This window comes from Caretta caretta, chromosome 1, assembly GCF_965140235.1.
Source record: "Caretta caretta isolate rCarCar2 chromosome 1, rCarCar1.hap1, whole genome shotgun sequence".
NCBI classification, from domain to species: domain Eukaryota; kingdom Metazoa; phylum Chordata; order Testudines; family Cheloniidae; genus Caretta; species Caretta caretta.
In genome coordinates, this window is record NC_134206.1 from 299,012,363 (window position 1) to 299,039,943 (window position 27,581).

The following is a 27,581-nucleotide window of genomic DNA, read 5'->3' on the forward strand; positions in this document are numbered from 1 at the left end:
AGGGGGGATTTGATAGCAGCCTTCAACTACCTGAAGGGGGATTCCAAAGAGGATGGAGCTAGGCTGTTCTTAGTGGTGGCAGATGACAGAACAAGGAGCAATGGTCTCATGTTGCAGTGGGGGAGGTCTAGGTTGGCTATTAGGAAACACTATTTCGCTAGGAGGGTGGTGAAGCACTAGAATGGGTTACCTAGGGAGGTGGTGGAATCGCCATCCTTAGAGGTTTTTAAGGCCTGGCTTGACAAAGCCCTGGCTGGGATGATTTAGTTGGTGTTGGTTCTGCTTTGAGCAGGGGGTTGGACTAGATGAACCCCTGAGGTCTCTTCCAATCCTAATCTTCTATGATTCTATGATCTCAGGAAGGAAAATACAAACACAAAATAAATCAACACTTTCACATTGAATCTTGTTCAGCAGCTCAAAGCTATCATGAAAAATGCATAACAGTGGTAACAAGCTGAAGTTTGTCTTCATAAACAAGATTTAAAACTTTTCTTAAATGCCTATATATGTGGGTGGCGTTTGTTTTTTGGAGTGGGGATGACTTAAAGTAAGGTCTCTTTTTATAAGTGTTATTGGGAACAAATATGACAGCATTTTGGGGCAAGGTACCAGGTTGTAGAGTAATGTCTACAGTGGATTCTTTTAGGCCTTGTCTAGGCTACAAAGTTTTGTCGACAAAAGGAAGCTTTTATTGACAAAAGACTGGATAGCATACACACTGCGATGTGACTTTTGGTAGCAAAAATGCTCTATTTTGGTGACAAAATAAAACCACTCTGAAGAGAGACATAAGGCTTTTTGCATAAAATTTTTGTCGACAAAGTGCCCGTGTAGACACCACGCTTGATTTTATCACTTTAATTGGCCTCTAGGAGGTGTCCCACAATGCACACAGTGACCGCTCTGGTCAGCAGTTTGAACCACCTACCCTGCAGCCAGGTAAACAACCATCTGCCCCTCTCTCTTCGAACCCTTGGGAATTTTTGAAATTCCATTTCATGTTTGCTTGGCGTGGAGAGGTCTTATCGCATTTTCCCAGGTGACCATGGTGGGTTATTGCGGCAAACGCTCTCCCACTTGGACCACTGCGGAGCTGCTGGAGTTGCTCAGTATACGGGGAGAGGAGGCTGAGCAGTCCCAGCTGTGCTTGAGCCATAGGAATTTTGATACCTACGAGCAATTTCTCGAGGCTTGTGCGAAAAGGGCTGTGATCAGGACACACTGCAGTGCAGAGTGAAGATAAAGGAGCAGACATACCATAAGGCAAAGGAGGCAAACCATCACTCTGATGCTGCACCTAAGACCTGCTGGTCCTATAAGGAGCTGGATGCTAACCACGGTGGCGACCCCACCTCTACCGCCAAAAGCCCCTTGGATACTTCAGCGGGCCTGGAGGAGGTGGAAAGAGGGCCTAACCCAGAGGACAAAGTCGTTGATGAAGAGGTGGAGTTAGACGATGATGTGGAGCTCCCGGCGGGGTCGCTTGGTGGGGCAGGGAGCAAGGAACTGTTCACCACTCCAGAGGTGTCTAGCCAGTCTCAGCAGCTGCTCTCCAGCAAGCAAGAAGCAGGAGAGGAGATGCCTGGTAAGTGGCTGTGGTTTGTGTAGTGCAGGGGTGGGTTCACGGTATAGAAGTGTAGAAGCCTGGCTGTGTTTCTGTGTGCTGGACATTTCTCTGTGTATCTAATCAGTATGGGGGAACAGGGTGTAGATGCATCCTGAGATCTCACAGGAATCCTTCAAAGAGATCTCTAGGAAAGTTTCCTGGAGGTATTCGGTAATCCTTTGCCAAAGGTTCCTTGGCAGAACTGTTTTGTTCCTTCCCCCATTGTAGGAAACTTTCCCATGCCATTCAGCAATCACTTGTGCAGGGACCAAAGTGGCATAGGGACTAGGGCAGAAGCTACAAGCGTGTAGTAAATGTCCCCCTGCTTCCCTGCTTACCCTCAGGAGCAAGATATCTGCTACAATGACCCCCCCCCTGCCCCCGCCTGTGGAAAAGTGTGGGAGAATTTTAGATTTTCTCCCCTAGTCAGCTGCACCACAACCATTGCAGAGTGCTTGCTGTTTTCTCCATGTAGAGCGCTCCCACCCCCAGCCAACACTCACCATGCTTTGGGTGTTCACAGAGATGTGTGCTTGCCAAGGTCCAGTAAGAAAGTGATTGTTATCGTTACAAAAGGTATATTTTACTGAAATGTTTCAATGCTGTGCGTGAACGTACCGATCGTGTTTCTGTGCATTGGTCCCTCTGCTTCAGCAGATGTGGCCTTCAGGAACACGCCACCCACACTGGCTGAATATCTCCACCAGATAAGAAGACATGTTCCGGGAGGTACTGCATTTTTCCAATGCAGAGAAAAGAGAACACAAGGAGTGGAGGGAAGCCAAAAGGCAGGACAGAAATGGAAATCAGGAGTTTAAAGGACACTACTGAGCGGATGACTAAAGTCATGGAGGAGCAAACGCAGATGCTGAAGTCCTTAATAATGCTGCAGACTGAGCAGATGCGTGCCCGCCCTCCCCTAGAGCACATTCAGAACTCTTTTCCATGCCCCCCAACTCCGCCCACACATTCCTTTCCACGTTCCAGGACTTCTTGGTTTCCCCTTCACTCCATCTCCTTGGACAACTTTCAAAACGATAGCTGGACCTACATACATCTCTGAAAGTCTGCTCTTCCCTGGTACCTCCTTTCCCACTAAGCATCTTTGTGTGTGTGTGTGTGTGTGTGTGTATGTGTTGTTGTGCAATATAAGCAAAGTTTTGGAAGGGTAACTCATCTTTATTTGTTTCCTACAAACTGAGATAGCCGGCACTACCAATACATACACAGGCAGTTTAGTCATTTGCTTACTGGAATGTAAGGCCCCAAATGTCTCCATTTCTACCTAGGAAAACTACATGTAATGTAAGATTGCAGCACTAATACAGAGATACGCATTACTGGTTCACATTTTCAAAGTGTTGCTGCAAAGCCTCCCTGATTCGAATTACCCCCCTCTGGGCCCCTCTGATAGCTCAAAATCAGTAGCCAAGCGGTCTGCCTCAATACTCCATCCCTGAGCAAACCTTTCAGTCTTAGCTTCACAAAGATTATACAATGTACAACACGCGGCTATGACCATGGGAATATTATCTTCATTCAGGTCTAATCTGCCATAAAGACATGGCCAGCACACCTTTAATCTGCCAAAGGAACGTTCCACTGTCCTCTGGCACTTACTTATCCTGTTGTTAAACCACTCCTTACTGCTGTCCAGGTTCCCATGTAGGTTTTCATGAGTCATGGCTGTAAGGGGTACGTTGGGGTCTTCCAGGATCGCTATGGGCATTTCAACATCCCCCACTGTAATCTTCTGGTCTGAAAAGAAAGTCCCTGCTTGTAGCTTTCTATACAGGCCAGTGTTCCTGAAGATGCATGCATCATGCACCTTCCCGGACCACCCCACGTTGATGTCAGAGAAACGCCCATGATGATCCACAAGTGCCTGCAACACCATGGAGAAACTTCCTATTGATGTACTCCATCACAAGATGGTCTTTTGCCAAAATTGGAATATGTGTGCCATCTATTGCCTTCCACAGTTCTGCAAAGCCATCCACTATTTCATGCACATTTCCAAGAATCACGGTCGTCCGTAGCAGGATTCGATTAATTGCCCTGTACACTTGCATTAACGAAACCCCAGTGGTCGACTTTTCCACTCCAAATTGATTCACGACCAACTTGTAGCAGTCTGGTGTAGCCAGCTTCCACACAGTGATTGCGACACGCTTCTCTACCAATAGGGCAGCTCTCATTCTGGTGTCCTTGTCCCGCAGTGCTGGAGTGAGCTCCGCACACAGTTCCAGGAAGGTGGCTTTCCACATCCAAAAGTTCTGTAGCCACTGCTCATCATCCCACACCTGCACGATGATACAATCCAACAATTCAGTGCTTGTTTCCTGAGCCCAGAAGCAATGGTCCACCCTCTGCAGCTATTCTGTGAATGCCAAAAGCAATCTACAGTTGCTCTTATGCATATCACACAGTATGTCAGGCAACTGGGGGTCGTCTTCAGTTAGGAACTTTGCAATTACCTGCACTGCCATCCATGATGCCTTCATGACAGTTAACAGAGCATAGGAGAGCAGTGCGGGATCCATCCCTTCTCACAAACAAGGGCCATTGAAAAATGCTGAGAAAGAAAGCCGGAAGCCCATGGAATGCTGGGACAGAAAGCAATGCACCATGGGACATTAAGCCTGGTCCCAAGATGCGCTACGATCCACTCCGCCTTCCCACAAGGCCTAGCGGTGTTGAGCTGGACTATGGGATAGGTACCCACAGTGCACTGCTCACGCAGTCGATGCTAGTGCCCCAAGTGTGGACATGTTTTCCTGACAGAGGGAGTGAGTGTGAACATGCAATACCAATTTTAATTATAGCACCTTTTGAGTGTTGACATAACTTTTGTCAACAAAACTCTGTAGTGTAGACAAGGCCTTAGTAAGGGAGCTTTTCCTCATTTCTACCTTTCAAGGATAAGCCTCAGCTGAATTTGAAGAAATGGACTAAACCCATTGCCATTTAAAAAAAAATTTTTTTTTAAACCCACAACTTAAAAACATACCTGTAGTAAAACAAAATCAGATTTGAACTATGTTACATCTCTGATTGATGATAACATAAGTGTCTGGAAACAGAATTTCTTCCAGTTCCTGTATCACATATGACGTTTCTGTATAAGTAGAAGAGGAAATTTTAGAAAAGCTGAGAATGACAGAAATAGTTTTGACAGAGGGAGCATGGCCTGGCCTGCCAAATAAGCAAGCCTAGTAAACAGAGTAGTGAGCGTCTATTGAAGTGGAAATAATGTCTGGCTTTGAGAGAGATGTTTTGTTGTTATTCAACAGGAAGTAGACTGTCTTCAGACTTAGGTGCCTGTAATATATGGGAGACTAATAGCCATTTAGCTATTGATCTTCCTTTGCAAAGATTGAAACAGTATCTCTTTTTTGTGATGCATTTTGGTAGGGTTGACCAGCACTGGGTCTTGACAGCTCATAAATCTGTTGGTATCTCTTCTGCCCCTGCTACTTTGCTGTCCAAATGAAAGTTAACAAAGTATAATGTATGTTTATCCTGATAGACCAGCAATTTATTAATGTCAACATTACATCACTGTCTGCCTTCAGGATGGCATGTGAGATGAATTTAGTAAACCAAAGTGGATGCAGTGTTGTTGTAGCCATGTCAGTCTCAGGATAAGAGAGAGGCAAAGTAGGTGAGGTAATATCTTTTATTGGACCAACTTCTGTTGGTGAGAGACAAGCTTTTGAGCTTAAAGAAAAGGAATACTTGTGGCACCTTACAGACTAACCAATTTATTTGAGCATAAGCTTTCGTGAGCTACAGCTCATTTCATACACAGCTTGTCTCACCTACAGAAATTGGTCCAATAAAATATATTACCTCACCTAGATTGCAAACCAAATTAACAGTTCTCCTAAACTGTTGTCTCTTCTGTATGAGTTGTGTTGGAACTTGGTGCACTTATATACAAATTTAGCATGTGGGTCTCTGAAAAATGACTCTGTGAAAACAGGAGAGTTCCATGATTGTTGGGTCTCATTGATCGCCAGAGTAAATTTGCCTACTTTAAGCAAAAAGATGACTGTCACTGCCATCCCTGCATTCCAGCCTAGAATTTAAAACTGGGTTGTCTTCTTTCTGACTTGTGTATCATCAGTAATAGACATCTTCCAGGTCAAACTCTGTTCTCATTGTAACTACATTGTCTTTAAATTCTGGCCTCAGGTGTGCCTATTCAGCTACATGGCCTGTAACAGGCGTGCCTAAGTATAACTGAGTCATTATTTACACAAGAAAATTGTCCTGATCTAATTAAAATTGGTTGAGAAAATGATATAGTGTAGATGCTCTAGTTTTGGTTTAAGAGTGTAGTACTGATTTTATCTGAAGGAAGTTGCACTAATGGTTAACTAAATCAGTTTCTAAACCAATTTGGCTAAATTGATTCAATTGTGACATGTATACAAGGTCTAAGAGCAGAATTTCTGTAACTAGGCATTTGACATACATAAAGCTAACATGATTCATTGCATCCACAAAGCAGACTTTTCTCTGGCATAATAGAGAAGTTAAAAGTACATAGATAAGCAAACAATGGTGTCCACAATCTTCCATGTTGCACAACTGCTTCTGCTGGTGCCACAGGCAAAGCATTGTGGTGCATGTATTACAATGCACTTGATTAGACAGTCCCTTCTACACAACCAACCAAACAAGCAAATCTCAGAACCAAACAATTGTGTTAGAATCTGGTTAGAAACAAGTCAGTCGTGGTATAGCTGTTCGTGGTCAAGGCCTACACAGTACTATACTCACTCAGTTACTCATGTTGTGTGTGGACATCAGCCATGTGGAGTCAATCATGTTAAAAATCAGGTTACAATCTTAATCAAAATCTTTAGGGGTTAGCAATTACTATAAAGATGCTTTAAGAGTCCTGTCAGTTCAAGAGCAAAGTCCGGCCAAATCCACTAACAAAATGCTCTAACACATTTTAATTTCTTTCCTTGTTACTTCAGAGCAGAATCATGGTCTAACATCTGTACCAATACTATACTAGATATACAGTAAATGAAAGGAATAAATTAAACTTCATAAACAACTTTTAAGACAGCTATCCTTTGTACATATATTTCAGAACAGAGGTATTTGATGTCACTGGGCCGGTGCTAGTTGTAACTGTGTTCAAATTCAAACATGATTGTATCAAAAAGCATTCTACCGATGCATCTGATTAGATGCATAACTGCCACATTCTCTATACTCTACAAGCGATGGTATTGTGGATGTAAGCACAATAAGTGAGCAAGATTATTTTCTGATTTAGCTTATCTGTTAATAAACTAATGCTAATATTCAGAGCAGAAAAATAGAATCCAGGAGGCACCATATAGATACTGGTGTCCTCCGATTTGGACCTTCAGAGTCCTTTGTGTTAGCACAAAACTATCCTTCTCCATTTGTACCTGCATTGTTTTCTTTTCTCCTTTTTTCCTCCTCTCTCTTGGTCTCTTTTCCATCTGTATTTTATTTTCACCATTGTTTCTTTGCCTATCACCTAATCCTTTCTCTTCTACCTACCCCTCGTACATTGGCTCTCTTCCCACAATGGTCCAGTCTCCTGCTCAGTCCTTTCTCTCTTTGAATTTATCCAATAGCTCTGGTTCTGTCTGCCTCACTCCACAGGTATCTCAGGATTGTGGATTGTGCTGCTGTTCTATGTCTCCTGCTGACAAAGCGCTTTCCACACCGGTGCTTTTGTCAGTGTAAGTTATGTCAGTCAGGCGTGTGGTTTTTTCCACACCCCTGAGAGACATAAGTTTTACCGACAAAAGTGCTAATGTAGACATAGTCCTAGTGTCTAGCACAGAGGTGAGTAAACTTTTTTTGGCCCGAGGGCCACATTGGGGGTTGTGAAACTATATATATGGTGGCCCAGGTAGGGAAGACTGTGCCCCCCCCAAACAGCCTGGCCCCTACCCCCTATCTGCCCCCTGACTGCCCCCCTCAGAACCCCCGACCCATCCAACCCCCCCTGCTCCTTGTCCCCTAACTGCCCCCTTCTGGGACCCCCAACCCTAACCACACTCAAGACCCCACCCCCATCCAAACCCCCTGCTCCCTGTCCGCTGATTGCCCCGACCCCTATGCACACCCCTGCCCCCTGACAGGCCTCCTCCCCCCCTCCCGGGACTCCCACGCCTATCCAATCGCTCCCTGTTGCTTGACTGCCCCCCAGGGCCTCCTGCCCCTTATCCAACCCCCCCCACCCTTACCATGCTGCTCAGAGTGGCAGGAGCCCACAGCCGCGTGGCCCAGCCAGAGCCAGCCATGCCACCCAGAGCACTGGCGCGTGGTGAGGTGAGGTGAGGCTGAGGGGGGAGGAGGTGGAAGCTAGCCTCCCCGACCGGGAGCTCAGGGGGTGGGCAGGATGGTCCCACAGGCTGGATGTGGCCCGTGGGCTGTAGTTTGCCCACCTCTGGTCTAGCACAATAGAGCCCCATTCTTGGTTTGCCATAAGCACTACCATAATAAATAATGAATGCTCCCCAATTGTTTTTGGATAGAGAAGAGAGAAAGGAGGAAGTCTTGATTATTCCTCAGGAGTTGCTAAGGGAGGGAAGAACGGAAGGGGAAATATTGATCTCTGCCTGTAGCCCTGGAATTAAAGATACTTCATTTGGCCTGAGTGAGCATGATAGCAGAGCCAAATGTGTGGCTGTCATTCCAGATGAGTGACACTTGGCAGGTGCAGACGGTGAAAACTGAAAGTTAAAGGACACGTCTGCATTGGGAATTTTCAGCACTTTTCATCCCACTGGTCTAGCTTTGCCGATGGTGGCAACGGGGAAGTGCTAGTATAGACAAAGATACAGTTTAGGGTATAGTTGTTAAAATACCTGTACCCCCCTCACTACCACCAATAGAACTGCACTTGTGCTAGGTAGTGGTTTTCAATCTGTGGTCCAACCCGCGCGGATCTGCAGATTACGTCTAAGATTTCCAAAGGGGTCTGCACCTCCATTTGAAATTTTTTAGGGGTCTGCAATTTCAAGTGAAAAGTTGAAACCCACTGTGCTAGACTAACGGTGGGGAAATTGTTAGTGTAGACAAGAACAAGGGCCAGACTTATAAAATTATATGCGGAGACGCCTAAAAATGCAGCTAGGCACCTAGTGGGATTTACAAATCCGAAAGCAGGTTAGGAACCTAACTACCATTAAAGTCTAAATGCCTTTATAAATATGGCCCATGGAAACTTTTCAGAAGAAACTATACTCATGGTATGTCTACACCACAGTCACAGATGTGACTGTAGCTGAGGTACGCATACCTGTGCTAGCTTTAATCTAGCTAGTGCTACTAAAAATAGCACTGAAGATGTGTGCCGTGGCTCCCGTGGGGGAACGTACAAATCTGATCAGAATCCTAGGTATGTACTTGTGTTGCTCGTCTGTGCCGGGGCCATTGCTGCCACATCTTCACTGCTATTTTAACTGTGCTAGGTAGACTAAAGCTAGCGCAGATATGCGTATCTGAACTGCAATCACATTTCCAACTTCAGTGTAAACATACCCTTGGAGGCCCAACTTATTCCCATGGGAGAGAGAACACCTCAAGTCATGATGGGGCTCTAGAAGAAATTTCTGTGAGGACTTGCTTGAGGAAAACCTCCCTGCATCATCCTCTTTGCTCCTCATAGCAAAGCCTATCAAGCCTGCTGTTTTCCAAACCTGGCAGATCCCCAGGGATCTGTGTGGGCCTCCAGAAGCTATAACCATCCATCTAGTGGCTCTGGCAGGCCTCTTACCCTCACACTTTCAGGGACTTCTCTGACTATAGCCCCCAGGAACCCTGGTATGGACAGGGCTGGATTAACCTTTTTTGGGCCCAGTGCCAAACATATTTATGGGCCCCCACAAGGGCAATGGGGCATGGCGCGGGGGTCAGGAGTGGTCAGTCCCTGGAGCGAGGCACCAGTCAGGGGAAATGAGACATAGCACGACGGGGATGGCACTGCTCTGCCCAGCCCAGAGTGAGGGCACACTTTAGAAACCAGCAGCCGCCAGACATACACTAAAAGAAAAGGAGTACTTGTGGCACCTTAGAGACTAACCAATTTGAGCATGAGCTTTCGTGAGCTACAGCTCACTTCATCGGATGCATCACTCATAGATTCATAGATATTAAGGTCAGAAGGGACCATTATGATCATCTAGTCTGACCTCCTACACAATGCAGGCCACAGAATCTCACCCACCCACTCCTGCAATAAACATCTCACCTATGTCTGAGCTATTGAAGTCCTCAAATCATGGTTTAAAGACTTCAAGGTACAGAGAATCCTCCAGCAAGTGACCCGTGCCCCATGCTACAGAGGAAGGCGAAAAACCCCCAGGGCCTCTGCCAATCTGCCCTGGAGGAAAATTCCTTCCCAACTCCAAATATGGCGATCAGCTGAACCCTGAGCATGTGGGCAAGATTCACCAGCAAGATACCCAGGAAAGAATTCTCTGTAGTAACTCAGATCCCACCCTATTTAACATCCCATCACAGGCCATTGGGCCTATTTACCATGAATATTTAAAGATCAATTAATTGCCAAAATCATGTTATCCCATCATACCATCTCCTCCATAAACTTATCGAGTTTAATCTTGAAACCAGATAGGTCTTTTGCCCCCCCTGCTTCCCTTGGAAGGCTATTCCAGAACTTCACTCCTCTGATGGTTAGAAACCTTCATCTAATTTCAAGTCTAAACTTCCTGATGGCCAGTTTATATCCATTTGTTCTTGTGTCCACATTGGTACTGAGCTTAAATAATTCCTCTCCCTCTCTGGTATTTATTCCTCTGATATATTTATAGAGAGCAATCATATCTCCCCTCAACCTTCTTTTGGTTAGGCTAAACAAGCCAAGCTTCTTGAGTCTCCTTTCATAAAACAGATTTTCCATTCCTCAGATCATCCTAGTAGCCCTTCTCTGTACCTGATCCAGTTTGAATTCATCCTTCTTAAACATGGGAGACCAGAACTGCACACAGTATTCCATATGAGGTCTCACTAGTACCATTATACAGGGCACTGACGCCTCCATATCTCTATTGGAAGTACCTCTCCTGATGCATCCCAAGACTGCATTAGCTTTTTTCACGGTCATATCACATTGGCGGCTCATAGTCATCCTATGATCAACCAATACTCCAAGGTCCTTCTCCGTTACTTCAAATTGATGCATCCCCAGCTTATAACTAAAATTCTTGTTATTAATCCCTAAATGCATGACCTTACACTTCTCACTATTAAATTTCATCCTATTAGAACTCCAGTTTACAAGGTCATCCAGATCCTCCTGTATGATATCCTGGTCCTTCTCTAAATTAGCAATACCTCCCAGCTTTGTATCATCCACAAACTTTATTAGAACACTCCCACTTTTTGTGCCGAGGTCAGTAATAAAAAGATTAAATAAGATTGGTCCCAAAACCGATCCCTGAGGAACTCCACTGGCAACCTCAAGCCTGACAGTTTACCTTTCAGTATGACCTGCTGTAGTCTCCCTTTTAACCAATTCCTTATCCACCTTTCAATTTTCATAGTGATCCCCATCTTTTCCAATTTAACTAATAATTCCCCATGTGGCACCATATCAAACGCCTTACTGAAATCTAGGTAAATTAGATCCACTGCATTTCCTTTGTCTAAAAAATCTGTTACTTTCTCAAAGAAGGAGATCAGGTTGGTGGCACGATCTACCTTTTGTAAAACTATGTTGTATTTTGTCCCATTTACCATTGACCTCAATGTCCTTAACTACTTTCTCCTTCAAAATTTTTTCCAAGCCCTTGCATACTACAGATGTCAAACTAACAGGCCTGTAGTTACCTGGATCACTTTTTGCCCCTTTCTTAAAAATAGGAACTGTGTTAGCAATTCTCCAGTCATACAGTACAACTCCTGAGTTTACAGATTCATTAAAAAGTCTTGCTAATGGGCTTGCAATTTCATGTGCCGATTCCTTTAATATTCTTGGATGAAGATATCCAGGCCCACCGGTTTAGTCCCATTAAGCTGTTAGAGTTTCACTTCTACCTCAGATATGGTAATATCTACCTCCATATCCTCATTCCCATTTGTCATGTTACCATTATCCCTAAGATCCTCATTAAAGACTGAGGCAAAGTATTTGTTTAGATATTAGGCCATGCCTAGATTATCCTTAACCTCCACTCCATCTTTAATGTTTAACGGTCCCACTTCTTCTTTCTTTGTTTTCTTCTTATTTATATGGCTATAGAACCTTTTACTATTGGTTTTAATTCCCTTTGCAAGGTCCAACTCTACTTGACTTTTAGCCTTTCTCACTTTATCCCTACATGTTCTGACCTCAATAAGGTAGCTTTGCTTGCTCATCCAGCTTGGTCTACAACTCCTGCCAATGAATTTTTTCCCCTTTCTTGGGATGCAGGCTTCTGATAGCTTCTGCAGCTTGACTTGAAGTAATCCTGGGCCTCCTCTGCCTCTAGATCCTTAAATTCTTCAATCCAGTCCACTTCCCTAACTAATTTCCTTAATTTTTGAAAGTCAGCCCTTCTGAAATCAAAAACCCTAGTCGCAGATTTATTTTTGTTTATCCTTCTGTTCAGTTTGAACTGAATTAGCTCATGATCACTTGAACCCAGGTTGTCCCATACAGCTATTTCTTCTATGAGGTCCTCACTACTCACCAAATCAAATCTAAAATGGCATCCCCTCTTGTCGGTTCAGCAACTTCTTGATGAAGGAATCCATTAGCTATCGCATCTAGGAAAATCTGAGCCCTATTATTATTACTAGCACTTGTTCTCCAGTGTATATCTGGGAAGTTAGTCTCCCATGATCACACAGTTTCCATCAGTATTTACTTTATTAAAAACATTAAGAGGGCTCTATCCATATCCAAATTAGATGCCGGCGGTCTATAGCACACCCCAAGCACTATCACAGGGGAGACTCCAGTAGTTTTCTTCCCCAATGTGATTTTTGCCCAGACGGACTCTGTCTTATCCATTCCATTGCATCTTATTTCTTTACATTCTACCTCGTCATTGATATACAGTACTACTCCACCACCTTTTACCTTTATTTCTGTCTTTCCTAAACAGCACATACCCTTCAATACCTGTAGTCCAGTCATGACTACTATTTCACCATGTTTCTGTTATCCCTATAATATCTGGTTTCACTTCCTGCACCAGTAGCTCCATTTCGTTACCTAGGCTCCTCGCATTGGTGTGCAAACATCTTAATTTTTGCTGTTTGTCCGTGCGTAATCGGGTAAAGAATGTGAGCAAGGCCATTCTACAGCCAGTATGACCTATTAGACTGGTATCCACACTGCCCTTCCTCCTTATGTCCATTCTCCTACCCATGGCTGTATCCTTTCTTACTTTGTTTTCTTCCCTCTCAATGCTAAAATCCGGTGTGGAGATTACCTGGACATCTCCCAACCATCTCCCCCAAATTCCTAGTTTAAAGCTCTCTTAATCAGTTGTGTCAGCCTCCATCCTAGAAGTTTCAGAGGAACAGCCGTGTTAGTCTGTATTCGCAAAAAGAAAAGGAGTACTTGTGGCACCTTAGAGACTAAAAGTCTATTTCCTTCCCTACTCAGATGAAGTCCATCCCGAGAGAACTGTCGTCTGTCCATAAATGCATCCCAGCAGTCATACATCCCAAAGCCCTCCTTATAGCACCACTGCCTAAGCCATCTGTTGATAGTCATAATCTTGTCACATCTTTGTTTCCCTTCTCTAGGAACGGACAGAATCCCACTGAAGATTTATACCTGAGCCTCGATTTCCTTAAGTGTCTTCCCCACCCTGGCATAGTCTCCGTTGATACGTTCCAGTGAGAATCTACCGGTATCATTTGTTCCCACATGAAGGACAATCAGTGGATTCTTTCCCGCTCCCTTTAGGATCCTTTTCAACTTCAGGTCCACATCCCATATCTTAGCACCTGGAAGACAGCACACCCTTCTATTGTCTGGATCAACTCTGGTTACAGGCCTGTCTATTCTTCTCAGTAAGGAGTCCCTGATCACGTAGACCTGCCTTTTCCTGGTGATGGTGCGATTCTCCGGTCTATCCCCTGTTCCCTCTGGCTGTAAATTCTTTCCATTCCTATTCTCCCTTGTAATCCTCTTCAAGCCATCCTGTATCCTCCTGGGGCTCATATTTGGTGTAGTCTCCATTGACTCTTCCCCTTTTCCTATAGGGCTAGTTGCTCTTCTCTTCTTTCTTGCCCTTCCACCTTCAGTGACCACCTGCTGAGCCCCTTCTTCATTTTCCAACTCTGCAAACCTGTTCTTGAGCTCTATTTCTCCTTCACTAGCCTGTCTTTTGCTCTGCCTGGTTCTTTTAGTCACATGCTTCCACTGTCCATTTTCTTCACCCAGCAGTCTCCCTCAGAATTCTTCATTCCTGCTTCCATCTGCCAGTCTGAGTTTTTCCCTTCAGCTGCCTCATGTCTTTGCTCCATAATCCACTTGAACCCCCTTCTAAACTCAACCAGACTTTCCACTTGCATCTCCAATCCTCGGATCGTCTCTTCCATCAGCTCTGTCAGACAGCACTTCATGCAGATGAAACTCTTTCCTGGTACCCCCTCCAGGATCATGTACATACCGCAGCTTCCACATCCAGTCATCTTCATTGCATCTTCCACTACATGGGTCACTCCCACTGCTGCCTCTGTCTCTGTCATAGCCTTCCCACCTAAATCCTGTTAATCTGGGGAACACAAACCACACCAAAACACCACCACCCACAGCAAAAACAAACCCCAAACGAGCACCGCAATACAAACTCCCCTGTTTACAGCTCTGTTTGCTGGCTCCTGGGCCACTGCAGCTGTCTGTGCTGCTGCCTGACTGGCTGGCTACCTTTATAGGACCCCTACTCAGAGAAGCCCCGCCCCCTAATCGGGGCTCAGCTTCTCTCCCAGCACAAAGCCCCTACAAGCCTCTACACATACAAATAATACAAATACAAAAACTTTCTCCTCCAACAGTATTCCCACTCAAACTCCTGTTTACAGCCCTGTTTACACACTGCCTCCCAGCCCAGTGCCCCCCAACAGACTCCCCACCAACACCTATGCCCAACAGCCCCCTGCCCAGAGACATCCCCCACAGACTCCCCACCACAACTGCACAGCGCTCTGCATACCACCACAACCACCACCACCCAGTGCCCCCCACTACACTCACCAGCCCCACTGGGAGGTGACCGTGTCCACCAGGCTGAGCCGGCAGTGTGGCTATTGCTGGTCCGCCCCTCAGGAGCAGCACGATCAGCCAGGCTGGAGTTGGGCCTGCCCAAGCTGATCTCCCACGGGACCCACTTGCTGGGTGGGGCCTGGCCGAGTCCTCCGTGCTGCCCCCCCTCCACCAGCCGAGACTGGTCCAACCTCTGCACCAGTCCCAGGTGGCTCGGTCCCAGGGAGATGTGTTGGGCCCCTGCAGGTAGTGGGCTGCAGTGACTGATTGAAGGTGGAACCATTCTGGGGAGCAGGACAGACCCCTGGAATGTGACCCCCGAGAGCCTCCCCCACGGCCAGCAGCCCTACCCAGCCACATGATGGTGCCTGGCTGCTGGGCGGCGAGTCCCTTACAGGCAAGAGGACCTGCTGGCTGGGAGCCACTCACACAGCAAGGCCAGGCTCTTGACTGCCCAAGGTGAGGGGCCAGACCTGGCGTGTGGACAGGTCGTGAGTTAGGGCACCCGGGGCTGTTTTAATGCGCTCTAACTCGCAAGTGTAGCCATGCCTTTAGTGTAGACAAGCCCTACATCTCTCAGTGCTGTAGCTTTTTCCAGTGTAGACCTACCCATAGCGAGCGACAAACCCTGCTTCAGAGAGTTTGTCTTATTAGTTCTCTAGTTTTCCATAGAAGTTTCCAAGCAAAAGGGATAGAAAAGACATGGATTGTTAATATTCAACAGCAAAAATAATGCATCGGGGGAGGTCAGGGAGAATAAAATGTATTTCCGACGTTTCAGTTTTTAATGAATGATTAATAGAATTGGTAGAGATGCTCAGTTGACCACCAGAGGGAGATTATTCAACTCAACAAATAAAAACACTGAAATTGACAAAATCTGGATGAATACATGCCATATTTGACTTTTTAATTTAAAAAAATTATTGTGACTTCATAAAAAAAAACCAGTTAAAAAATCATGGTGTTTATTACCAATAGAATTACTTCATGCAAATGAAGTTGGATTTAGGCATGGGAAGTTGACTGGTTGATATACCAGAGATATTGCAATTCCCCCCTCCCAGTAATGGCCATGTCTCACAACTCTGTACAGGTGTACCCCTCTGTTGAATCCCCTTGACTTCAGAATGGTTCTGTACAGGTGCAGTGGTCCACCTAATCAGAACAAGTAGAGCCAATGACAGGGGAGTAAAAGGAGAAGAACAGAGCAGAACAGTACCTATCCTACCAGACTTGGGGCTGGTTATCAGGTAGGTGTTGTGATAACTAGACATAGATGAGTAGATGAATATTTTATATTTCTTCTCATAGGTATCATATTGTGGATCCATTGGGTATCTGGGTCTGCCATTTATAATGATGTCACTACAGACAATACTGGTCCTCTTTGCTGTTTCTGGCCATGCCATTACCACCACACCTGTTACTCAGCATTGTATGAATCTGTAATGTTTCTCTCAGGCATATGTCTTTTTAAGAGATTTATGTGCTTCCATTGGATTTAGAATGGTGATAAAGAATTAAAAGATTGATCAAGTTAGTCACTCTACTAGAGTTTAAATAGAGAAAGCTCCTTTCAAACTGCAAAGGGAATTTTAATGTCTGACTGCATGTCTTGTGAAGCAATATTAACCTATTTTTTGTAATAGAGATCACATATTTTTCATCCGTGATTTCTAATGCTGTTGATTTGTGATAAGATTTGACGTAATGGACCAAACCGTTGATCCATCAAGTTTCATATCCTTGTGGTCTGCTAATGCCCGATCATTATTAATCAACTATTCCATAGTGTTTTCATGGAAGGGGAAAAGTTTCTTCCTGTTCCATGTTGCAGTGTATGTATGCCCTGGCATACGATATTGGATATTCTCATTTCAGAATTCATGACTAAAATGTTGATTTGTCTTAATGTTACCCAGCCAGTAGCAATAAGTAGGTTAACTTCATGCATGAAATTGCATCCTATTTCCCATGTAAAAAAGAGGTTTAATATTTTCCATTTCTGAACACAGTTCATGTATCTGACCCCTTTCCACAAACAAATTTATTTTTGAATGATTGGCTCTATACCATGAATAGATAATTTTAAAGCAGTCTTTTTCACCTCATAAAATGAAGTCTAAATACAGGTTGGAGATGTGGGAAAATGGTTGCAGTTGATTGCAGAGTAGAGGCCGTGTTAGTCTGTATTCCCCCCCAAAAAAAGAGTACTAGTGGCACCTTAGAGACTAACCAATTTATTTGAGCATAAGCTTTCATGAGCTACAGCATCCATTGAAGTGAGCTGTAGCTCACGAAAGCTTATGCTCAAATAAATTGGTTAGTCTCTAAGGTGCCACTAGTACTCCTTTTCTTTCTTCTTAGCAGTCACCCAAAAAGCAATCCACACCAGTCTTCCCGCTGACTGAAACAAAAGGCAGCCCTTGAGGGGCCCAGTTATGACTCATGCCTTTCCTTTTCTGAATGTGTTTGCCCTTGACAATAACAATGCCTTTCAGACAAGATTGACTCCTCTTAGCACCCTGTGGATATAGTCTGTCTCATTCAAATTTAATTTTTGTAGGCAGCATTAACTGTCTGCTAACTACTTCGTTACTATCTCATATGCAATAGCCTGTAAAGTTAACAATGCTGTGGAAAATGTAACAAACAAGTAACTGTGAATGTTCCACAGTAGTTGAAACTTCCACCCTCCATATAAATAGTTGAATGCTGTACATAATTGGATAATCATGAAGCCGTATCTAGTTAGCTAGTGTATAGTTGATTTTAAACAAAAGTTTTAGAAGTGATCGGCCTCATATAATTATAATTTCATGTTAGATGCTTTACTACTGGAGAATATGCATCTATGCCAAGCTTTAGGAGAAAGGAGTGCATGTCTGATTAATGTTGTGACCTGTCCAAAACTAGACATCTCTATAAAAATGCTACATAGTTTCATTCAGAACAAGAGGCATTTATGCCTTTGACCTAGAGATAAAGTACTAATAAATTATCTTTGATAATTATTTCCCTAGGAAAGCAAAGAACAGTTAGGAATAGGAAAAAGGAAATATGACCTAGGTGTTCACGGTTAAATTCACAGTTCTGTAGAGGAAACTGCCTGTCAGCCTTTGAAGTCAAATGTGGGAGGGAAGGCGCAAAAGCCAGTTTATTTCAAGCTGGAGGAAAGGCTACACCTTTTAAAAATGCAGAGTGAAGTAAAAGCGACAGCTATGTTAGTGGTTCCTCCCTTTTTGAATATTTATTGTCAAAGATGGAATCAACATTGGTTGCTAGCCAAGCATGTCTGCATGACAAACACTATTGTCTGACCAAGGCTAAATCTTTTCTAAATAGACTCTACACCTAAAGCCATAAGCCTCTGGTATCTCTGCCCTCTAATAAATACTAAATTTTTCCTCATCTGTACTTGGCACTGGAGAGAGAGAAACTATTCGAGTTTTACCACTGAGCTATTCATTTCACCAAACTGTTTACAGCAACATGTTTGTATTTTTAAATGTTAAGCTTTACGATAGGGCCTTTTCTGTTCAGTTGGGTGCAGAACCATATGTGCAACTAATCTCCTTAACTATGCCCTGTGAGAGAGAAATTGTTCTTGGGTAACATTTTTTTTTTAAAAAATTGACATTCTACCTTACATTGCTGTTTGTCCACCAGCACTTTATAAATGCAGAGACTTCATATGACTTAGATACTACAGCAACTATAAATACTACATGTATGTATAGATTTGTATTCTGATAGTGTTACCTTTGTATGTAAAGCAGTATTTACAGTCTACTGTTGGCCATAGTCCCTAGGTACTGATATCTAATGTGTATAAAATAAATTATTTTAGATTATATACTGTAGCTATTAAAGAGTTCTTAATTTATTTTTGTAATTATGCAAATATATACAATATCCAGATTCATTATGATGCCATAGTACACCTTTCAGTCTTGCACATGAAAACATTGACTCTACTACTCTGAAATTCTTTCCTCTTGCTTCAAACGGTTTAGTGATGTATTTAATGAAGGGATTTTTTTGTATTAAATCCTATATAAAATATTTGTCACATTTGTATAATACTATTCATGGGGCTGCTTTGAATTTTGCTAGTGTATTACTACTAATTGTCAGGTTTCAGAGTAGCAGCCCTGTTAGTCTATATTCGCAAAAAGAAAAGGAGTACTTGTGGCACCTTAGAGACTAAATTTGTTAGTCTCTAAGGTGCCACAAGTACTCCTTTTCTTACTACTAATTGTAGCTCACTTTTGACACCCTCCACTATCCTGTTTGATTTAAGTACACAGACTTTTACCTGGCATTGTTCCTTTCTCTGTCTCATGGAGTGACACAAAATAGCTCTCTTCATCAGGCTTATCTGACTTTATTTATGTTAAGGACCTCTTCAAAATGGTCAGAAACTTATTAAATTCTGGCCCAGTGGACTGACTTCATTGTTATGGGCAAGTTTTGAGATGATTGTTAAGGAAGGCGGCCTCCCATATTCCGAGAGTGGTGTGCTGGAACGAAAAGGGAAGTTTACACAGGCGTTTTAAAATGTTTGCTTCAGTGCTTGTAGAACTGATTGGGCTCCCTGGAGCTCATGAAATGGAAGATAAGGGATTTCTCAAGTAACACTTGTAGTTTGTAGTAACTTGTAGTTTATATAGGATCACAGATGACTGACAGTTCCTGGAAGTGGACAGTCTAACGATTAATGTTGGAGGAATTATAGACTGAACAGAGGTCAGATCTTAGTACACTCTAATGTATAGGCAGGAAGGCTTTCCACACAATGGGGGGTGTGGTGGGAGATCTATTACAAGCACAAATAGCATTAGGGAAGCAAGGGGGGGGGGGATGATATATGTACTCAGTACTGTGACTTAAGCTTTTATTACTTCTAAAAATATTTAATCCCTGGAGTAGATAGTTGGCTGAGGGAACCTTTTTGCCTTGTACAGGTTCCTTCCCAAAATGAATGTGCATCTTCTTAGCCAGAGGTAGGAATGAAAGGGAAGGATGATTCTGAGCACTGCCTGCCAAAAAAAGAAGAGGCCCTTGTTCTGGTGCCTTCTGCCTCCTCCAACAGCTGTAGGCTTGATGCTGTATTGGTAAGGGCTGGTTCCTCCTCCCGATGCGCTGTGCACCACTGAAGTGGGGGGTTAATGAGAACATCTCTGTGTGCGGGGGGGGGTATGCGGTCTAGGGGGACTGCTGACGGGAGCTAGTGTTTATGTTGGAGGATGTTGTAAACAGCCTCCAGGAGGAGTAAGGAGCTTCTTGAGGTGGGTGTGTTGGGGAGGCGGGCGGTTAGGGGCTGTGTGTGTGTGTTGGGCGGGGGGGTGGCTGGTGGACTGTAAGGAAGCCGGGGGTCTTTGAGGAGGCTGGGGGGCTCTGTGTGTTGGGGGAGACTGGGCTGTGTGGCTGCCTGAGGGGGTGTGGGGGGGAGTGGGGGCTCTGAGGAAGCTGCCTGAGGAGGAGGCTGAGGGCTCCAGGGAGCTGGGGGGAGGCGGACTCGGGGGGGCTCTGAGGAAGCTGCCTGAGGGCTGGGGGCTCCAGGGAGCTGGGGGGAGGCTGACTTGAGGGATGTGCGGGGAGGCTGGGGGGAGGCTGACTGAGGGCTGTGTTTAAGAACTACCAGCGCATTTGGGGAGGGGCAGGGCTTGTGCTCGGGAGGCTGCTCTGTCCTGTCTCTGCAACCTGGCGGGAGGGGAGGGGGTGCCCGCCCGGCCGCCCGTGTCGCCTCAGGCGGAGGGAGGCGCAGGTAGTGTGCGGGCGGCGCTGCCGGGCACTGCAGGCCTGCTGAGGTGGGGAAAGCAGCAGCGCGAGGCTGGGGGCCGCTGTCCCGGCTGCACTGGCCGCTGCCCCAGCCCTGCCCGTAGAGCCCGGGGCCGCCCGCCGGGTGGGAGTCGAAGGTAAGGAGCCTGCAGGTCGGCGCGGCGGCTTCTCCGCCCGGCTGCGGGGATGCTCCGGCAGCCGCGGGACGCGCAGCCCCTGGGGCGGGGGCGATTCTCCCGAGGGACCCCCCAGTTTCCATCGCCCCGCGATGGGACAAGGGAGCCGCTCTCCCCGGGGACAGCAGGGCACCGCGCTCCGTCTCCCCAGGGCCCGGCGGCGCGGGAGCCCCCAAGAGCCCGCTTCTGGCTCACAAGCCCAGCTGGGAGCCGCGACCCCAGCGCCCGTCCCCGGGCTGCAGTCCCCAGCACCTCGCTCCCCGGCCCGCTGGGGCTGGGCGCTCGCTCTGCCCTGGCCGGCGGCACGGGAGCTGGCGGCCCCAGCCTGGGGGAGGGATAGCTCAGTGGTTTGAGTATTGGCCTGCTAAACCCAGGGTTGTGAGTTCAATCCTTGAGGGGGCCATTTAGGGATCTGGGGCAAAAATTGGGGATTGGTCCTGCTTTGAGCAGGGGGTGGGACTAGATGACCTCCTGAGGTCCCTTCCAACCCGATATTCTATGATTCTATGGGCCGTCGCGGCTGCCGTTTGCGATCTGCCGGCTACTGTGTCCTGTTTCTTGGCGTTTGAAGCAGTGGAGGGTGGGAGTGGCGGAAGGGGACTTAGTTTAAAATAGCAATTGCAAGTGGCCAGGGGAAGCAGCGAGCGCCGAGTCTGCAGGGGTCGGAGCTGGGGAGCTTCGCCTCCCGCTGCAGCTTGCGCCAGGGCTCCCCTTTTAAAAGAGGTAACGTGCCGCTTGTTGTAGCCACTTAACCGTTAGGGCTTGGCTGCAAGGGAGGTTAATTGGATGTTGATACCTTATTACTGCTGCTGTGAGCTAAGAAAGCCAGGTCTGTTTGAGCTGCGTTTGCTCTAACTGTTCACAGACGTCTCCTGTGCTACTTGACATACGAGATGGCATCACATTTGATCCTATTCACTCAACAAACCTCCCACTGGTGAGTAGTTACATGTGCACTTTTGTTGTCAGCTGGCCCTGGGACACAAGGCCTGCCTGAAATGCAGGTGGTCTCTCTAAGATTAAAATGATCGTTTTAAACTAGTCTCCACAATGACTTGGCCTTGAAATAATAGGTTTAAGAGAGGATTTCTTTTGGCAGTGTGTCTGGTATTTAGAGTTGAGTATTGAGAGGGGTCTTGCCTCTTGTTTGCTATACATGCTTGTTGCCATGAAATGCAAGTACACTCATGGTTTTAGCCTGCAATTGTTAATCCCCTTTTATCGTTTTTAAAAAACATGATAATGTGCAGGAACAATCAATGTCAGTTCTTCAGAATTCTTCTTCAGCTGATTTCTTCTTCAGAACACTTGACAGATAAGATGACCTTTTAAAAATGTGCATGTATGTATATTTAAATTTTCCTCATTAATCTGTGTCAGAATAAACTGGGCTATGTGTGGAATTTTGTTTTTACAACTTGTGACTTCTTGAACACTTTCTTGAAGTATTTTCTCTGGAAACTTGTTTCCAATGAGTGCTGTAAGCTTTAACAAAGAACAGTGTTGTTCAGGAGCCAACAGGTGATGGGGTGAAACCTGAGTATATGTGTACATTGGAGTAAAGTCTGGCTGCTGTTTCCTACAGTCGTTTAAAATAGAAATTTTAAAAAAAAATCAATAGACTGTAAAGGGCTAGATTTCTTTCTCTCACTTTTAAAATCTGTGTACCCCATTATGGAAAATAAAGATCTTATTAGAACAGTGCTTCCTAAACTATTGATTCTTGTATAACCACAGCATGCAGTTTGTTTTTATATGGAGCCAAATAAAATAACCCAAATCAGACATTTTGGCAAGGACAATGCTTTATAGTGTTTCCTCCTTTTGTTAAATTTAAGCAGTCTGTCTTTGCAATTTCAGAAGGCATTATTCATGAAAATAAAACAGTCTGAAATCATGAAAGAAAGTAATGCCAAATTTCCAGTGTGAAAAATTCTTTATTTTGGCATGTGTGTCAGTATGTGTGTGTGGTAATTACTCAACTCTGCTGTTGGTTGGTGTACATACTTAGATTAGGCATTATTTAGAAAATGTAGAAAACACATCAGCTTGATTTACTCTAAGGCCAATCAATATGTAATTAGCAATAAATACACTGTAGCAGTCTTTGAATTTTGCTGTATATCTTTAATAAAGTACAGTACTGTTTCTTTGATAGTTCACTAGATATTCTGTATATGTAAATAAGTTAAACCTCTGAAGCAGCTGTGGCTAAGTCCTGATAACGCCTAACACTTAAGTTGTAATATTTGGAACTGGGTCCAAATTTCTTTTACTGGGTGCCAAATCTGGTATCAAACATTTTGCTAGATTTCAAAAATTAAGTTATTTTTAATGGGGAAGCAGGAAAACAAATTACTCTAGTTGCAGCAGTAAAGTGGGTTTTTCTGGTAATGCTTATACCGTTATTGGAATGTTTTTTGGTTGTATTTCTACTACAGACTCTGCTCCTCTTTAGGGTGAATTATCATATGAGGTAGAAAGAAAAGGAGTACCAGTGGCACCTTAGAGACCAACCAATTTATTTGAGCATAAGTTTTCGTGAGCTACAGCTCACTTCATCGGATGCATAAAGTACAGTACATAATCCCATTCACTTGCTTATTTAACGCCTAGTCTTAACCCTTTGGGCTGCAATTGCAGTATATTGTGAATGGATGCATGTGATATGCATCTTGTGTTCCCTATAGCCTTGTTAACAAGCAGTTTAACAAAAAAGTTGTTAAACAATTTGCCCTGCAGGACAGAGTTAAACAGCAGGGGTTGGGAAAGGAAATATGTGTCTTACTGGGCTCACAAATCATGACCTCTTCTATCTGATCAGCGGTGACCATAGAACTTACTCAGTGAGCTGGAAATCCTAACATAAGGATTAGTTTCACACTTGGATTTAACAATTCTCTAATATCCTTTCTCTAGGATGTGAATTTTAATATTTTATGTAACAATGGATTTATAATTAGGGATATGGACTCTTCACTCCTAAGAACTCTTCCTATTATTAAGTGACCGTAGATGACAATAAGTTTCACTAGTGTATATCTGTCTAACTTTTTTAATCACATTTTTCTTTTACATGGCTAATAATTATGAAGCCACTAGTGAAAGATTTTTCTCTTTGTAGATTGTGAAGCTTTATTAATGAGGGAGTGCTTGTAAATCTTAAAAACAAACTTGCTTTATTCTGTAGATGTCATGTAGTATCCTTTCTCAAAGTTTCAACAAGCTCATCTTAAGATATGTAACCATTTTGAAGTCTGTTACTTTAAAGAATGAGTAAAACTGCAAAAATGTTTTAGCTCTAATCTGTTGCAGTTTTAATTAGCAAACCAATTTACGGACTCTTAGGAGGGTTGGGAAAATAATAATTTATAAACACATAATGGCTAAATAGTTCTACAAGTACTGATTGTATTTTTAGTTTTCAGATACTTCAGTTTAACATCAAACATTCAGAAACATAATGGTCACAATCTGGTTCAATTTATGAATAATGTTTTTGGTATCTGGAATGCATCTCCTCCGTGTTAATTATCCCAACCTTCCAATGAATGTAGGTTTAAATGGTAATTTATATCTATGTGGGCATGTGAGGTTTGTGGTGCTTCTTCCTTGCCCTTCCTAAAACTAACATATTGATAGCAACCCTGCCCTTTTCTTTTAGTTTTTCAATTTCCCAGCTAAGGGAAGAACCTCTCTTTCCTTCACTCTCTCCCAAGAGCTGTTTCAACCTACCTCTTACCCATAAAGGAACTGGAGGTAGAGGGTGTAAGCTTTGAAGTGAATGTATTAGTTTTTTTTAAAAATTCCAATGCATAGAAAAATGAGTAGAACTGGAGCTGTTCCCCCAAGTACTTTGGTCTGAAAGGAAACAAGGCTCTGCTACTTTCCTCCCCCCCTAAAGTCTTGTCCTCTTTTTGGAATTATATAACTCTGGCATTTATTGGTGCACTTTGTAAGTCTTAACGTTATCAAGGACAGCAGTTACCTACATAGAAATAGCACTTGACACTTATAATGCTATCTGCAAAGGGCTTTGTAACATTAACTAGTCCACATAACCTTGTGAAATGAGTGAGTTTATCTTCTGCATTTTGCGGATGGAACAACTAAGCAAGAGAGGTTGACTTTTTCTGAGGCCACAGGGTATCAGTGTGGTCTTGACTTTCCCAGATTAATAGTTCAAAATGGAGTTTAAACAACTAGTACATGATCAGTTCAGTATCATTCAGGAAGTCATGGGTATATGGTATTGGGCACAGGGTTTCTTATTACTGACAGTGCTGAACACAACCTCGTCCTTGTTTACAGTGGCCAGTTGTGTGAAACAGTGCTGACCACAAGTAATGGGATTGTGAATTCATATTTTAACATGACTCATCTTCACTACCAAATTAAAACTTCTGGTTCTGGTATTCTGCTCAGACTACTAAAACCTCTCACTACAAATCAAAGTCTCCTTTAGTAAAGTGAAAGGAGGTGTTACTTTGCTCAGGTGTTACTGTTCATTCTTGACTAAGCTGTAAATAATGTAACACTTGAATTTTAAAATTATTCCATAACTAAATATTGGATATTTACACAGGTTATTGGAACAACCCAGTACTGTAGTTAGGTTTGATTCATACCAGTCTGGCTTATGACACTCTCTCCTTCATGGAATTAGCTAGTCCATTCTGAATATGGTTGACATTTTTTGTCCACAGAGTAGGAGGTGGTAGGCAGCCCTGATTCACCACCAGGAACAGTTCTGTTGACTATGACTTGACGGTTAAAAAGAAGAAAACTTTCTTTGCTGCGATGAAGGCATAAGATTTTTTGTTAATTGAAAAAATAAAAAAATCTTTATGCCATCATCAGTCACACTTCAAATGTGATTTCTCTTTCTGGTGGTCTGGCATTCTTTCTCCAGGCTTAATTTATATTCCAAGATGACCTGTGAGGATAGCATAAAACAAGAGGATGTTAAGGATTTTCTGAATTTATTTTGTGATTTTTTTTAAACATTGATTTTTATTAAGAAACAATGCAAAGTACAAAACCATGACCGACTGACTTACAGCTTTTATATCTTTCCAAACAGAGACGATTTTCCATACTGACAGTAGAAGACATAAAATGTCCTACAGGGTTATTTGGAGTGGCCTTCTAGAGGAATCATTGATGAGCATTAGGCAGATCTCATCTGCGGCACAAAGCAATCATTTCACCCTTTAGAAAACTGACAACCAGTCTAAGAAAATCTACATGGTAGAGTAGATATGTACATTTATCTGTATATCTGATCATTGTATGAGAGCCACTAATATTTTGAGCAGCTATTCATCTTCCCTGGTATATTTCTGAATCAACAGGATTAGTTACAAAGCTGAATATATCCAATTATTGTTCTGGCTTAAGAGTGTGAAGGCTAGACCAAAGATACTGTCTGAACTCTTCAGTATACTTGCTGATGTAGTTACTTCTTTCATATGAAACTTACTTTAGGCTTGCTATTCCATGATGGAGTCCACCATTAACTGCTTAATTAAACTTTTTTTTTTTTAAAGGTAGACTCCTTTATTCATGGGGTCACTAAGCAGAATTAAGTTTTGAAAGGTGACAGTTTGACAAACACATTAATGTACATAATAGAGTAACAAGTGAGAAGTAGAAAATTTTAGGTGAGACTTCAAGTAGTTTAAAAATATGATCTATGTCATTTCAAATAAACATCTCATTTAATTTCATTAATTCTACAGAAGAATATTCAAAAGTAGTGTATATCTAGTACTTGGATCACCTTCCAAAATGACTTGGACTTTAAGTGTGACTCAAACATGATACATTGATCTCACAGCTGAGAATTATTTGGACACACGTATAATTGTGGTAGGGGTCAAGATACTCATCACAGTCCTACTACAACCATAACTAACAATAGCATCTTTTAGTAGCTACCAGAACATTGAGTTCCCAGCTTTATCCTAGTCCCTCTTGCCTGTTGCTATATGGGAATAGGAAGAGATCTTGGCTATGTCTACACTACATGATTTACAGTGGCGCAGCTGAACTGTTGTAGTGCTTCTGGTGAAGATACTCTAACATAGGGGTTCTCAAACTGGGGGTCAGGACCCCTTGGGGTCATGAGGTTATGATGTGTGGGGTCACAAGCTGTCAGCCTCCACCTCAAACCCCGCTTTGCCTTCAGTACTTATAATGGTGTTAAATATATTAAAAAGTGGTTTAATTTATAAGGGAGGGGAGTCGCAGTCAGAGACTTGCTGTGTGAAAGGGGTCACCAGTACAAAAGTTTGAGAATCACTGCTCTAAGACGACAGGACTGTTAGCTTAATAAATTCTGCCTCTTCAAGAGGTGGTAGCTATGTTGGTAGGAGAAGCTCTCCCACCAACATAGCACCATCTACACCAGTGCTTAGGTCAGTATAACCTATGTCCCTCAGGGGTGTGGATTATTCACATCCCCGAGTGACATAAATTATACTGGTTTCAGAGGAACAGCCGTGTTAGTCTGTATTCGCAAAAAGAAAAGGAGTACTTGTGGCACCTTAGAGACTAACCAATTTATTTGAGCGTGAGCTTTCGTGAGCTCATGCTCAAATAAATTGGTTAGTCTCTAAGGTGCCACAAGTACTCCTTTTCTTTTTATAAATTATACTGAAGTAATTTATAGTATTGACATAGCCTTAGATCTAAAATGAGATTATTGCTCTTGTTGTACTGGATGATTTTATTTCCACTAACCTGATGAGAAAGGAATTTCCTTTGTATCAACAAA

At 43.6% G+C, this 27,581-nt stretch overlaps 1 protein-coding gene and 1 long non-coding RNA gene across 6 annotated transcripts in view; one reads left to right on the forward strand and one right to left on the reverse strand.

Annotated features, from left to right (window-relative positions):
- Positions 1-27,581, forward strand: part of PRICKLE1 (prickle planar cell polarity protein 1) — a 106,243-nt gene that overhangs the window by 67,472 nt on the left and 11,190 nt on the right. Inside the window, exons 1-2 of one of the 5 annotated variants that reach the window (XM_075124406.1) lie at positions 19,810-19,960; positions 21,669-21,740. The exons of 2 other annotated variants lie outside the window; for them this stretch is intronic. The gene's annotated coding sequence lies outside the window, so the exon portion shown is untranslated. Of the gene's footprint in view, positions 1-19,809; positions 19,961-20,575; positions 20,765-21,668; positions 21,741-27,581 lie in introns of those variants that run through there. 2 more of the 5 variants (XM_048836018.2, XM_048836017.2) reach the window with 2 other exon arrangements.
- On the reverse strand, positions 23,309-27,382 carry LOC125630297 (uncharacterized). The gene is made up of 2 exons (XR_007354616.2): positions 25,864-27,382; positions 23,309-25,739 (listed from the first exon to the last, which is right to left on the reverse strand). It is a non-coding gene; the product is annotated as an uncharacterized LOC125630297 (long non-coding RNA).